Below are 15887 nucleotides of genomic sequence, written 5' to 3'. Positions count from 1 at the left end.
GTTGAACTTAAGGTCGAAATTTAGGGCTCAGGGGCTGGTTTTTTACCTCTTAATTGAAAAATTAAGAGGTAACCTCTTAAAAATTCAGATATACTATTTTTGGTAGCCTTTTAAAAAACGTCTCTTAATTTGATAAATGCGTCTTAAAAAATCAGACATACAGCCGCATCTGAAAAAGAAAAAAAGAATTATGTGCCCTGATAAAACACGCCTCCCCATTTTCTTCCATACCCACACCTCGTTTTCTTCTTCAAGAGATCTTCTTTCTCCTCGACAAACATCATCGGTGCTGCTTCTTCCTCCTCTCTAACCGTCGGTCCGTCGCCTCCTTCTTCCCCTCGTACTCTAACCGCCGCCGCCTGCTCCTTCTCCATCTTCGTCGTCGGTCAAGGCAACTAAGGTACATTGAACCCCACCTCTTTCCACTTCAATTCCTTCCTCTGCCACCCCAGTGCTTTCCTCCACTAGCATTGTCACTCCAACACCATCCTCCATCCACGCCGCCGGTAAGCTTTTCTCCGAATTTGAAATCGATTTCCATGGAGTCTTAAAACTGAATTCCAAACAACCCTTATAATGTTTTAATGTTGAGATCGTTATCATCTTTATGGTTTTGTTAATTTGATATTTGTATGAAATCGATTTCTATGTTTATTTTACTTGCATATGAACCATTCGATGAAATGCCTCAATGAAATTGTTTCAATGTCTAATTTATTTAAATTTCTTTGTCTTCAATCTTTTTGCAGAAAAGAAACATTGGATGATAAAAAAACTGTTTTTTATCATTTGTTTGGTTGATATAGGCTATTATTGATAATGACCAAGGATTCCATATGGATGCAATCAAGAAGGGTGATAATGGATGAGTTTTTATTGTGATAAAAATTGTTTGTATTATTTGTTTGTATGAAATCCCAATGTTTCTTTATTAATTTCTTTATTATAGCATCATATACATCTGATTACACCATTGTATTTTGGAAAAAACTATTTAGTTATAGCAATTTCATCCAAAAACAATGCAATTTTGATTGATATAGTTGGGTAGATTTGTCAAATATTTATGTTTGATTTGTTTTTTTGTTTAGTTTCTGAGTTATGTTTAATTTTGGATTTTGTATGGTGTTTTTATAGTTCTGCAAAAAAATTATATAGAAGGGTAAAATGGTCATTTTTATAATCCAACACAACAATTCAGAGGCTCCAACCAAACAGCATGTTAAAAATTCAGATCTTAAAAGTTCAGACCCTCTTAGAAATTCAAACCTCTTAAAAATTTAGAACTTAAAAAATCAGATCCTACCAAATAGCCCCTTAGTTCTTCGATTGAGAATTTACCTTTATTAGATGTTTGGGTAGGTGTTGTACTAGTTTATTGTGTGTAACGAGTTGTAGGGATATTTGCTTTCGTCTGCAAGGTGAGTTTTCTCACTATCCCTTATACTGCAGTATGTATTGTTTGTTTGTTAGGATGTTGATATGTTGATATATATATATATATATATATATATATATATATATATATATATATATATATATATATATATATATATATATATATATTGGTTATGATTACCTGTGTTTGCTTGTTATTACTTATTCCCATATTTCGATATATTGTGTTCGGGTTAAGGCGGTCTAGCTGTGTGCTATAGGTAAAGAGACACGGGTGGTCTAGTTCTTACTGTAAGCCTAATGGGAGCGACCCTGCTTGGATGTTATAGGTTGTAGTGGTAGTCATGCCTTGTGTTGTAGGCCTTGTGTGCGTGCATTGTATGTGTATTTTGTGTGTGAGGTATTTTGGGGAATATAGTGGTGTTGATTATGATGACATGTGCGGAATTAGAAAAGATGTAGTGAATCATTATACAAAATCTAGAACACATGAAGTAAATAAATCTGGGTTTAACTGTCATTAGTATTGCTAGAAAGAGTACAAATGGGTCTTGCAATTTCTCTCTCTAAATTAATGCACTCAAAGTGTTAAGCCTACAACTAGCATATAATTGACATAAACAACATAAAATACTAGTTAGTAGTTTACCTCTTTATGTAGCTTGTAGAACTTGTTGTATTTGGCCTTTAAGAACTTAGCACCCCAAGTGTGACGCCTTAAACAGTTCACAACACACCTAGGACAAAGGAGAACTTGAGAGATATGTTGCTAGATCCAAAATCGACTCTAATGAACTCTAATAACTCTAATTCGATATTGAGTTCTAAGGGGTCCTTTTATAGTGTGGCAAAGTCTAGGGTTACATCCATGCAAATCCTAATGCCCATGACCTTTCATATTACTTAGGCTCCATGGGTTAAACCTCCATGGACTAGCATATTGGTCTAGCCCATCCTAAATAACAATTGACCCACTCTATAAGAATCATTGATTTACCAAATCAATCCCCATATATTTAATTAGTCTCTTTTGATCACATAATTAATTCCAAATTAATTCTTGATCAATACTAATTAAATAATATGATTTCATATTAATATATTAGAACTTATAATATATTAATAAATCATGAGTAACCTCTTAATCAAGTATCCATCCTATCAAATTGTTCTGATGATATGCAACCCGAAATGGACCATGCTACTCTCGGGTCAAGTATATACCAATTATAGTTATGGTTGTTGCATTAGTCCTGAAGGCTTTTGACACTCTGCTTTGACATAGGCGCAAGTAAAACATTTACCGACATATGTGTTGGGTTTTGAGCACTATAACACTCCTATGGTGCACATGCAACCCTCAATGCTTTGGATCTACGTTTTTTCTAATTATACATGCAGTTTTCAATTTATCCAAAGCATTCTCCCTAGCTAGCATACAACTGAAGCTATAAAATATAAACTTAGTTTGGATGCTTACCTCTTGAGTAGGGTAGAGTTCTTGACCTTTGAAAGCTTGAGCACCTCAAGTGTGATGCCTCTATTGGTTCACAAACACCAATATGCAAGAGGAGGCTTGAGAGAATAGGTCACTAGCACAAAATCAACTTCACCCTCTTGAAAAGTAAGTGGCAACCAATTTTGGCTCTAGGAGGGGCGTATTTATAGTGTTGCACATGCTAGGGTTACACTTTGTAAACCCTAATGACCCATGACTTTCCACATTCTCAAGCTCCATGGATTTAACCTCCATGGACTATCCATGGATTAGTTTAGCCATCTACATAATCATGGATCATTGACCTTCACTACAAGAATCATTGATTTACATAATCAATCCTTATATATTTAATTAGTCTCTTTTGACCACAAAATTATTTCCAAATTAATTCTTGATCAATACAAATTAAATAATATGATTTCATATTAATATATTGTACTTGTAATATATTAATAAACCATAAATAACCTTATTCTCAAAATCCATCCTATCAGATTGCACTGTTGAAGGCAACCCAAAAAGGACCATGCTACAATCAGGTCAAGTACATCCTAGTTATAGTTATGGGCTTAAACACCAAATCCAACAGTCTCCCACTTGGATAAGTCTAATAACTATAGCTGCCAATGTAACTTTAGGATCCGGCTAAGCAATCGTAAGATTTCAAAAGCCGCTATCAACTCTGACCCGTTCAGTGACACATCCTTTAGATAAGGGATCATATATTCCTCTTTTCTCAAGATATTATCTAAACAAATACATGGAACAATGTCATACTTATTAACCAAAAATTTATTTCTCGATTTATGATTCGTCTAACATAGAATATAACATAACACATCCATTTAGTTCTGAACAGACCCGACACATAAGTCAAAACATAATTATCGAAGGGCCCAAGATATCGCTTTTAATCCTCTTAGGATACAAGGGAACATATAAACTCGACATTATATGCTTGTACTAACTACTCATCAAATCATGCACAACGACACGTTTTATAACATAAAGTTACTAATGCGTTTTTGTGCCATCAAGGCACAACCAACTCATAGTCAACAACTCATATATCTTGGTTTGAAAACTATATGCTATTATCGTCTCACAATTACTCATGATAAATTCCATGAAGTAATTTAGGTGATTGCGGGTTGAATCCAATACTCAAATATTATTGCAGGAGCACTAATGAATGGTGTAGCAAACTTTTGCTATGCTTAACACCTTAGATAATCTACAAGCCAACTCATGACAGTCTTCTTTCACACTTACTTCCAACGTATAATCGACTGTTGATAGTTTGAATAAGTCTTATTATTTTGGAAGTCAAAACATGCAAAGTGAAACAATAGTAAATAATTGGCTATTACAAGTTTAGCTATTACAAGTTTCTATTTATCTATCCACTAAAACTAATATCGTTTGTTAGCCCAATGCCCCTTGCATGCTACAAGTGCTTAACCCAGTCAGACCCTATGTAAGACGATATGTTGGATTGTCATCTGACGATATCCCGTTTACCACGAGGTGCCCTTCTTCTACTTGATGTCTTATGAAGTGGTACTTTATGTCGATATGCCTGGATCTACCATGATCTCTTGATTCCTTGGTTAACGCAACCGCCCCTTCATTATCGCATAAAATCTTCATAGGCTCCTTTTGTTGGGTTTTGTATACTAGAACATCCTATGGTGCACATCCAACCCTAAATTCTTTGGATCTATGTTTTCTCTAATGATACATGCAATATTAATTCCAAAGCATTAAGCCTACAACTAGCATACAATTGACATAAACAACATAAAATACTAGTTGGGAGTTTACCTCTTTATGTAGCTTGTAGAACTTGTTGTATTTGGCCTTTAAGAACTTAGCACCCCAAGTGTGATACCTCAAACAGTTCACAACACACCTAAGACAAAGGAGAACTTGATAGAGATGTTGCTAGCTCCAAAATCGGCTCTATTGAACTCCAAGAACTCTAGTCACGATTTTCGGTGCTAAGGGAGTCCTTTTATAGTGTAGCAAAGTCTAGGGTTACATCCATGCAAACCCTAATGCCCATGACCTTTTATATTACTTAGGCTCCATGGGTTAAACCTCCATGGACTATCCATAGACTACCATATTGGTTTAGCCTATCCTAAATAACAATTGGCCCACACTATAAGAATCATTGATTTACCAAATCAATACCCATATATTTAATTAGTCTCTTTTGATCACATAATTAATTCTAAATTAATTCTAAATTAATTCTTGATCAATACTAATTAAATAATATGATTTCATATTAATATATTAGTAAATCATAAGTAACCTCTTACTCAAGTATCCATCCTATCAAATTGTTTTGGTGATATGCAACCGAAATGGACCATACTACTCTCGGGTCAAATACATACCAATTATAGTTACGGGCTTAGAAACTTAATCCAACAGTCTCCCACTTGGATAAGTCTAATAACTATTATTGTAAGTACGACTCCAAAATCCCGACTAGCAATTGTAGCTCTTAAAAGTCGTTGATGAACTCTGACCTAGTCAACGATGCGTCCATTAGGTTAGGGATCATATATTCCTCAATTATAGATATCATATGGACATGAGACATGGATTATAATCATTATCTGTATCCATCTGTTGTTTCCCGATTTCTGATTTATGATGACCGACTAATTGAACAAATCAAATCAGTCCAAGCTTGGCCAAGCACTTAGGGTTGTCATCACTAAATCATCGGGGGGCCCACAAATATCGCTTTTATCCCACATTGGGTAAAAGGAATGGACAAAATTCGAATCAAATTCTTGCTTGTACTTACTCATCAATCACACACAACAACATGTTTTATAACACCAAGTTACTGGTGCGTTTACATATATCAATGTGAAACCGACATGTAAATTACAACTCACATGTCTTGGTTTCAAGAATAGAAGATGTTATTGTCTCGCAATCACTCATGATAAAAACCATGAAGTGATTAGATGAGCATGTGTTTAATCCAATACTCAAATCTTATTCTAGGAGTACTCATGAACACTACAGCAAACTTGTGTCATGTCTAAAACACCCAGACAATCTACAGTCAAATTCATAACACTCTTACCTCAATATCTACTTCCAAAGTATGATTGAGTGTGCATAGTTTAAATAACCTAGTTATTCGGGAAGTCAAAACATGTAAAGTGAAACACAAGAATGATCGAATCCAATATGGTCTCAGAACTTATAAATATAAATAAAACACCTTTTATTTAATCACCATATTGATTACATATTATTCATTGTATAATGTTTCGATTAATCAACTTAATACTTGAATTAAAACAATAGTTATCACATGCTCCAAGCATGCACAATATATTTGCCGATGGTCCTTACTTTGTGAAATAGATCAATTGAGCACATCTTTAATGAAACTCATTTCACAATTCCAAATCCTTACCGTAAATGTAAGAATACCAAATTCTTGCTATTTACTGTAATCTGTTAGATTCTAAACTTATATGCAATGATCCTCTTGTAATGACTATGCACAAAAGTCACAAAGACTTGGCGACATACATTACAAAGTATTCCAATGGAGAGCAATTCCATGGAAATGAAGTCTCACATTCAAAGTACATTCCTTTGAACATCCTTCTTGCATTAAGTTTTCCAATCTTACACAGATTTAAAGAATAACTTCTACTTATGCAAACATTTCCATATTCCCATTTTGACTATCACTTCTAAACAAGAGTTACCTTTTCTTAGAGTATGCCAACATGGTCCTTCCAAAATTTACACAATACTTCCAACTATCCATAAGCAACCAATCTTTGGTAAACCTCATATTGTCATTGATAATTGCTTAACCATTTTAGTCATATCCAATTCTGGTCCATTTTCCCTCTTAATGCCCTAGGAATTGGGAATATTCAGAACACATAAATATTATAGCATATGCAATCGACCCTATACCCGAAGCATAGGGGATACGATACATAATGTCTCACATAAAGACGTGATACTTTACCAGTCTCTTGCTATATAATATTTCCATATATTGAATTTCCTTATGTCGAATCTTTTCAACATAACATCCATATATATTTTTTACTAAACTTGATAAAAATCTCAATCTAAGCTTTTAGAATTGAAATGAAGTATGAATTCCTCTCCCTTAATAATAGCAAAACAACTTTTCAAACCCTGCAACTTTGCGATTTGAAACTTTTTGTTTTCTATAATTAACATTGCTAACTTGCAACACTTACCATAATAATTACGCTCCCACTAGAACAGTAATTATTTTCTCCACTAGAAAAAAAATTATTATCATACTAGCATAACAGTTATTCTCCCACTAGCTTTGACATATACCCAGAAATCAGTTGAACTTCTAGAAATCAATACTTATTACCTTTCATTACCAAAGTTCATATTTCTGATACGAGATGCTTCGATAAGACTTTATCTAGGCTTCTCAAAATCAGACACCTTTCCTTAGATAGCTCACATGTGTAACACCCATAAAATGAAGCCAATTTAAAACTTTTTCAAACATCCAAAAGTCATTAATTATTACAGTTTGTTTTCAAAATACTTTAATATCAGAGTATCCCAGAAATCATAAGTCAAAAACACGAGGATGTGTACGGTCATGCCTTCGCCCAGCTGAGATATCTGAAGCACCTTAAATAATAAACTGAAATCGTAAGCACAAAGCTTAGTGAGTTCCCCCAAAATACAAACACTATAAAAATATAACCATATCATATAACAAACACAGAAAAACATCCATAGTGAGCCTTCAGCCTGACTGGACCATATCGTAGGCCCTACAGCCTATCTGGACCGCTCCCAAGCCTTCATCATGACTGGACCGCCTCGAAGGGCCTACAACCTATCTGGACCTCTCCCGAGCCTTCAACATGACTGGACCGCCTCACAGGGCTACAGCCTATCCGGACCGCTCGCCGGGTATGTTGGCCTACAACACAAAGCAGGACCGCCTCAACCCAACCCACAACCAAACAAACATGTGCACATAAATATAGTACGCTAGCTCATATCATATAACAGTCAAACCGATCTAATAGATCACTAATCATAGTAACATCCGAATAACCAAGATACAGACCTAGCCGGTCACTAACATAGCATCATCCTATAACCAGAACACTAACCTAACCAGGTCACTAAGTGATGTGCACAAAAGTAACCACTAATTTTAATATTTATAACCTAATAAACTTAAACTAACTATGCACTTATAGGCAGTGTACCTAGTCGGATTACAATATAGCTTGGGTAAGTCGGGTGTCGATCATAGGGAATGGTGTTACTAATTAATTTACTTACTATTAAATTAACCTAATTATTAACAAGTTAAAAAGGGGGGTTTTATCTGATTTTACAAGATCAGATGAACTTAAATCAAATTCAATAAGTAGAAAACACACTCTTGTTTAGTTTGAATCCACTTCTTCCTTATGGCTAGCTAATGATTATGGATTATCTAGTTGGTTTTAATTGTATTAGTAATTTAGTTCTAACTTTACCAATAATTAACTAATTCATGTCAAACTATGTATGGTCCCACACAATTAAACACAGAATCAATTATGAATATAAATATGCTATGTAAGATTTATTATGTAAACGCAACTATAGTCACAATACACGTTCTCTAACACAGCTAAGTTTATTTACTCTAATTACTAACTAAGATTGGTCAATCCTAGCTCTAACAATTCAATGTTCACTAAATCATTAGGTAAACAAGTTCATGTAGTTAATGATCACTAAGCTACACAGAACATGCAATCAAGCAATTAGAGAAACAACCACAAGCATGCTAGGTAATACAAATCAAACACAAGCAATTTTACCAACTACATAAATCCATAAAAATTAAGCTATTCTTAAGTTAGAAGCTTCATCTAGCTAAACAAGAGTAGCTAGATTCAGCTGCTCATAATAGCAACTAACATACTAACACAAATCAAAGTGATATGAAACATGTTACTAATTATCGATTAAATAATCTAAGTTATGGACCTTCACTCTTTTGGTGTTGAAAGCTTCTTCCCAGAACTTTTCTCTGCTCAAAATCGCCTTCTAGAACTCCTCTCTCTAGCCAAAAGTCCCCTCTATTCGTAATGGTCAAGGATTTATATAGTTGCTGATTTTCACAAATTCACGTCGTGAATAATAAGATATTCACGTCGTGAGTTTCAGATAACCGTACCCGTCAAGGATTCCTTCACCTGCGTACATATCGTCTAGAACCAACTCTCACGTCGTGAATCTTCAAGTTCCCACGACGTGAGAACGCTTTTTCCAGATTTTCTTCTCTTTTAATCTTTTAATTCCCAAAGTTTCTTTCTTTAACGCTTTTAGTCCCTTTTCTTCAAAATGTATTCTTTTTGGCTGCAAATAACATTTAAGCTCATAAGTACCATTATTCTAAACAAATTACCAACTTATTAATAAACATATACTTAAATATTGCCTAAAAATAGGTATAAATATGGCAATATCAAAATACCCCACACTTAGACTTTGCTTGCCCTCAAGCAAATTTAAACTTAACCCTTGATTACTAACATCACATAGAACAATCCGACTCCAGCTCAGCCATTATGCCAAGACCTCAACGCATGCATTTGTGTCTAAAATTTTCCTAAAGTACCCCCATACTTTAAATACTCACAATCTTCATAAACACTCACCCACTTTTTCCGAACAATGCTTATTTTATGCAACCCTCCGAATCCATCCGTAGAAAACCTCCTATCCTCAAGGTATTTTTAGTTGAGCAACCTAAGCATACATAATCTAGAATTACAATCTATGATACCATTATGGAGCTCTTTTGGAATTCTTCACTTCCTTGATAATTTCATCTTTGATTTCTTTGAATTCACCACCTTGTTTGATTTGATTTCTGGTATCTTCAACTTTTTGAATTTCTTGGAATTTTGATCTTTTGATCTTCACTTTAATTGCTCCAAAATTCTTCAAACTTTTCTTGCAATTCTCTCTCTCTCTCTCTCTCTCTCTCTCTCTCTTTTTGTTCACATGTACCTCACTTTTTCACTCAAAACCTACATGCTTAAGCAGAGGTGCTCAACCTCAACCTTTATTGGTTATGATAATAATTTTCCTGGATACATTTTAGGTTTAGGCTGCTAAACATATTGCATCCCGCAAACCAAGCGGGGTTATGCTTTTGTTCCATGATTTCACTAAAATAAGGGAGGCCATAAATGAATTATAACGTGTATTGGCTCAACTAAACATTTGAACTTTTATCGGATCATCCCACATAACACTAACAGCTACAGTTCAAATTATTATTACTTGATTCAATTATTAAAAATTTCAGTTTTTCAAATTTTAAATTTTTACTATCAAATTCTATCATTATCTAGCAATTTACTTTTTTCTATCCCTACCCCACACTTATTTCATACAATGCCCTCATTGTATGCAATAAAATAAATAAAAATTAAAGAAAAAGGGAGAAAAAGGAACAGACTCCCTTGGGATAGTGGTGTAAACATCTCCAAAAGTGTGGAATACGTGCATCTTGAATATGGTCTCCGAAAATAGAAACTTGGATCTGGAACTCGTGAAATAAGGAATGTACCGGCAAAACATGAAATCGAGCCTTCAATCGTCTTCAAATGTGGTGTAAATCTCCAAAATAGAATGAAAAATATGGGAAAGTGAAGAGAATTGTTATCGAGATTATGAAAGCAATTATGATTGAATGAATAAAAAGTAAGAACACAACGAGTAAATATTAATCAGATCTTATATTGATGAAGACTGATTACAAAGCTTAAGCAGAAAGAATACTCGAGTTCAAAAAGTTCTTTCTACTTCAATACTCAGTCCCTATTTATAGCAAACCTGAGTGTACAAAAAATATACTAAGTCTATTACAATACATTTTGCAAAAACTGTGACTTAGTAAAATAACTAATATGCGAAATTAAAGAAACAACCACTTCGACTTTTTACAATACTAAGACTCTACAATCTCCCCCTTTGTAAACAGTCGAAACTATTCAGTCCATAAGCCTCTGAATAGCTGAGTGAATTGTCTTTCACACTTCACCATACCAAGAAATCACCTTCTTAAGCTCCCTCTTGTCTCCTTCGTTATTCTTCTTGCAGTTATTCATACGAACAATAAAATTCGTATATTGCGAAGAAGTATATCTTTCAACTTCTGAGACCTTGAACAAAAATTTCTTGGGCTTCCCCTTTGTATCTTTTCCTGAAAATACCATGCCAAACGGTTTTAGGCATATTTCCCGAACAACATACTTAGATAATGCTGACTGGGTTAAGGTATCTTCCCAAGGAACATTCATTTCTCTTCCCAAAGTAGTTGCGAGTTCTTCATCAGTTAATGCCAAACAATCGAAGTAATTATCGATAAAAGTCTTGACATGTGCGAACCCGATTCTAAACACTTCAGTTTCAGATCCTTTGAGCTTGTGGTCTTCCATATGCTTCAAAATAAGACCCACTTGAATAAGATCATTGCAATTCATCAAAGGGAAGTCAGCTATTGTGAAGTCATACTGCTGGTTATCAGCTCAAATAACAAAATAACGAAAATTTTCGAGCATGTCTTCAAACATCGTATCCTTCTTGATCGTCAACACCTTTTTGATCTTCATTAAAGACCATACTTCATCTGGATTCTTTCCCAATACAACATGAAATCTGATTTTCATGTGTATGTAGTCATCAACATTATCAAACTTCTCGCTAATCTTGTATTGAGCTGTTATGAAAAGCATTTCATTTATCGGAAAATCCAACTGGCATTTGTCCGAGTTCGCAATATCGTAGCTCCTCTTTGGCTTTTTCTCAAATTCATACATCTCCCTTCCCACCACTTTCGACTCTATAGTTTCATAAGAGTATAAATTCGCAGGATCTCCTTTATTCATTGTGGGAGGATCACTTGCCCTTTGCCTCATTATGCTTTGAACTTGCCTCAGCCTTTCCATCTCAGCCTCTACTTAAGCTTTCTTTTCCTCCTTCGTCTTTTCATACAAGATCCCTTTTATTTTCCCACATCATCAGTTGGAGGTTTCGCACTAGAACTTCCTTCTTTTGACACAATAGTTATTCCTTTGGCTATTGGTCTTGTGGTTATTGTTGTTGAGGAAATCGGCATAGTGAATATTGGAAGAGTAGTTTTGAGCTGAGTAGATATGAATTTCCCCACGGTCTTCACATCATCCTCTTTACTTGAGTTTTTCTCTCTCCCTTGCACCCCTGTGAAAGCAGGCGGGGCACTCCTTGGTAGTAAAGAGGTAAAATTCACAATCGGAGCAAGTGCATTCTGAATTGCTTGTTCCAAAGTATTGACTTTGAGAGACAAGAATTCAGGAGTGAGAATAGACGGAGATGAAGATTGTGAAACCAAGGCTTTCAACTCAGTCACCATTTGAATCAACTGATCAAACTTATCCTTGTTTTCTTTGTGATTCGCTTCAAAAATAGGAGTAGCAATAACTTTGTTGATGTCTGAGACAACTACATCAACCCTCTTCTATACTTCAATCTGTTGAGAAGTAATATTTTGAAGCTCCTTCGCAAGTTCAAACTTTAATTCTTTAATTTTGAAGTTCGCATCCTCCCGCACCTTCTTTACATCCTGCACAAACTGAACACGACGTTCTTTTGCAACAGTTTCTAAATCTTTAACAACTCCATTGAATGAACTCCCTTGAGCTTTAATGCGAAGCTCATTGTTCTTGTCTGTCTGATCAACCTTATCAAGTATTCTTTTCTCAGAGGCCTTGATCATCACATCAACTTCCAATCCTGAGATAGATGACATTCTGCCAGAATCAGCTTGTGACTGAATAATGGCATTCAACTTTTGATTCAGGACTTTGAATTGCTTTCCTGTCATAAGCATATGATCAGGTATATCCTCCTCCTCTGAATCAAAGTGTATATCTTCAAATACTCCTCCAAAAGCTCCTCCTTTGGTTTCATTATCAGACATGGGTTGCGAAGGTTGAGGAGTTTCAGGTGATTGTGATGGAAATAAGGTTGTGAATGGATATTGTAGAGGATGGTCAAAAATGGATGAGCTAGAAAGTGTAGAAGTTGGAAGTGATACTGGTGGTAATGAAATGGGTAATGTAGCTGGTAGGCTAATGGGCAGAGTGGTTTCAACACTTGTGATAGGTGCCCCCGTATCAGATACGTTGACAACTGTATCAAAAATAGGTACCTCCTCAGAAACTGATTTGGTATTGACTATTTCAAGTGGAATGGGTTGTGTGGAAATTTGCGAAACATTTGTAATGGAAACAAGTGGAAGAGAAGCTACTACTGGTGTAGAAACTGGTGGAGTGTCTGGAACCACCTCTTCATCAGAAGACTCATTGTGAATAATCAACTTTCGCTTCTTCAATAAAGTTTGTTGCATCTGTTTCGCAACATCCTGAGCTCGTTGCCTCTTTGATCCTGGAGAAACAAGAGCTGGAATATTGCGAACTGTCACCCCCTTACTGCTTACCTCAGTTTTGCGAATCTTTTTCAATACCCCTGATTTTGAGGATATTGTTTCCTTCTTCGATTTTGACGAGGTCTCCTCTATCTGAACCTCTTCTTCTTGACTTTGTTTCGAAGATTGAACGTTTTCATCCTTCTTGGTGGCCTTCTTCTTCTTTGGGGTTTTGGTAGTGACTTCCAATAAGATCCCAGTCTACACAGCTGGATCAAATGTCTTCATGTATCGTATCAACACTTTGTGAGTGGATGATACTTTGCGAAGCATCGCATCTGGAATGCGAGCAACATGAGTAAAAATGTTTTCACCATCCTCCACCTCCTTCGGAAATTGATACAATGAAAATTCCGCAACCTCAGCACCCTCTGGAACTTGAATTCCCTCTTTTTCATACGCCTTTTCCAGAATAAGGCTCCAATACCTTGCACATGAAATACCTTTCTCAGGATTAGTGTTTTCCAAACTTTTTACGAACTCCTTCCACAACTGAGTTCCATAATCAACATTAAGATCATAGTATAAGCCATCACCATCGCGTAGACTTCCATACGTCCCCTGTCCAGACCTACTGTTCTTCCTGTGAAACATCTGAGGAAAATTCCAAATAGAAAATTTCACATACAGGGTAATCCAGACTTTCTGAAATCACTAATCTTCTCAAGTGCTGGCTGATAACCCATCTCATTGAACATAAAGATTATTTGAGAATTAAGAGGTTTGAAAAAGGGAGGGTTGTTGGGAATGTTCAAGAACTCGATGAACATTTTCTTGGTGAGTTTAACCCTTTTGTTGTTCATTTGATTGAAGGTAATAACATCAGTGGCATAGTTGTATAATGCCGATGATGCTGCCAATGACAACCAAGTCATCGGAACTGAGAAAGAATTGAACATTGCAGTAGACAGAGGAGAGCTTTTCAAGGCAACTATTAACATCTTCAATCCTTCTGGGTATGATGAGACATTGGGATCAACCAGATAGTTGGTGCTTTGGATCTTGATGAGTGATTGTGAGAGAACTTCATCAGTGTTTGATTGAGTACCGACCATTGTTAGGGTTTGAAAGAGATGAAGTTGAAGAAGTTTTAAGAACTTTAGGATTTTGAGAGTTTTGTTCGCGTAACCGTATACAATGATCTTGATCCTCCTTTTATTGGTAACCCAAATCGATTTGAAATTAAAGCGGGATTCATTTAATGTTATCCGATTTTCAAACTGTCACATCTCCTAGAAAACTGGACAGAATATCAACCATCTTGAGTACACAGCCTGTCAATTTTCCCGTTATAGAATTTGAACTGTTAAAACCCTTCGCATGGACGCATGGCTCTTTCACTTTTGGGATGTAAAGTGAAGTCATATGCCAGATTTGCGAAATCATCAACCTGAGTTGGTATTACTCAGAACCTCAAGGATTTCATGAGTGCAGTGTTCCAAAGAAATAAGATGGGAAATAATTTTTTTTTGGAATTTTGTGATGTCAAAAATTCAATTTGACATGAAGGCAATTGAACCCCAGGCAAAAGTTGCTTCGTTAATCGTGAAGAGAGATGATCAACAGCTTGTGTAGTTTCCTGCGAATTACAATCGAATACTTTTGATAAGTATCAAAGGGCTTCTTTTGAAAGATACTTTTGGGTTGGTTTCAAATTTCATTACATATCAACCTTAACATAAGGTGAGAAATTGTAACTAAAATTACTTGTATGACCAGTGTAGTCAGTGACAAGTTGGCTTTTGAAAATATTTATCATGACTAGGATTTACGAATGAAACTCACACAGAAATCATATTCATAAAAAATTTTGTACTGGATCTTGTTGGGTAACAAACACCGTGGGTTGCAAATGTTTGATCAAGACGACACATGCGAATTGAATATGATTTAGAGTTTCGAAATTTTGGTACTGAAACAAAAGTTTCGTTAAAATCCGGAACTATGTTCCCCGTCAATTCCTCAAAGTTTATGATGTTTGGGTTTCACTTTCATCACGGACTCATGATGTCAGATCATAAACACATAATTTTTGTATATCTAAGTCTCGATGGGTTTGATTAGAGACCTCTCGGACATACGTCTTTGTGTGTGATTTGTGTGATGAATTTTGAGATGAAAAAGATTGGTTATAAGATCGAATGTACCTCTGTTATTTGTGAACCAAACAGAAAACTCTTAACTCATATGAGAAGAGTAAGGTAGCTCTTTTGACTTATGCGAATACAAGCCTTTTGGGAAGAAATTTTCATGTGATAATTTCATTAAGGCTTTCTTTTCTTACACATAGAGTCATATGAGGCATGAGTCAACATGCTGCAGCATGCTTCTAGGGACATCCTAACTAGTACAAAGTTGAAAGAAATGATACCTTCCCATAGAAACATACAAGCATGACCTCTTCGCATTAAGCCCTAGACTAAACTCAAAACACATAAGCTTAAA

This window comes from Lactuca serriola, chromosome 4 (genome assembly GCF_051521515.1).
Source record: "Lactuca serriola cultivar US96UC23 chromosome 4, Lser_US96UC23_V15, whole genome shotgun sequence".
In the NCBI taxonomy this organism is placed as follows: domain Eukaryota; kingdom Viridiplantae; phylum Streptophyta; class Magnoliopsida; order Asterales; family Asteraceae; genus Lactuca; species Lactuca serriola.
Note: the sequence above shows the minus strand (reverse complement) of the source record.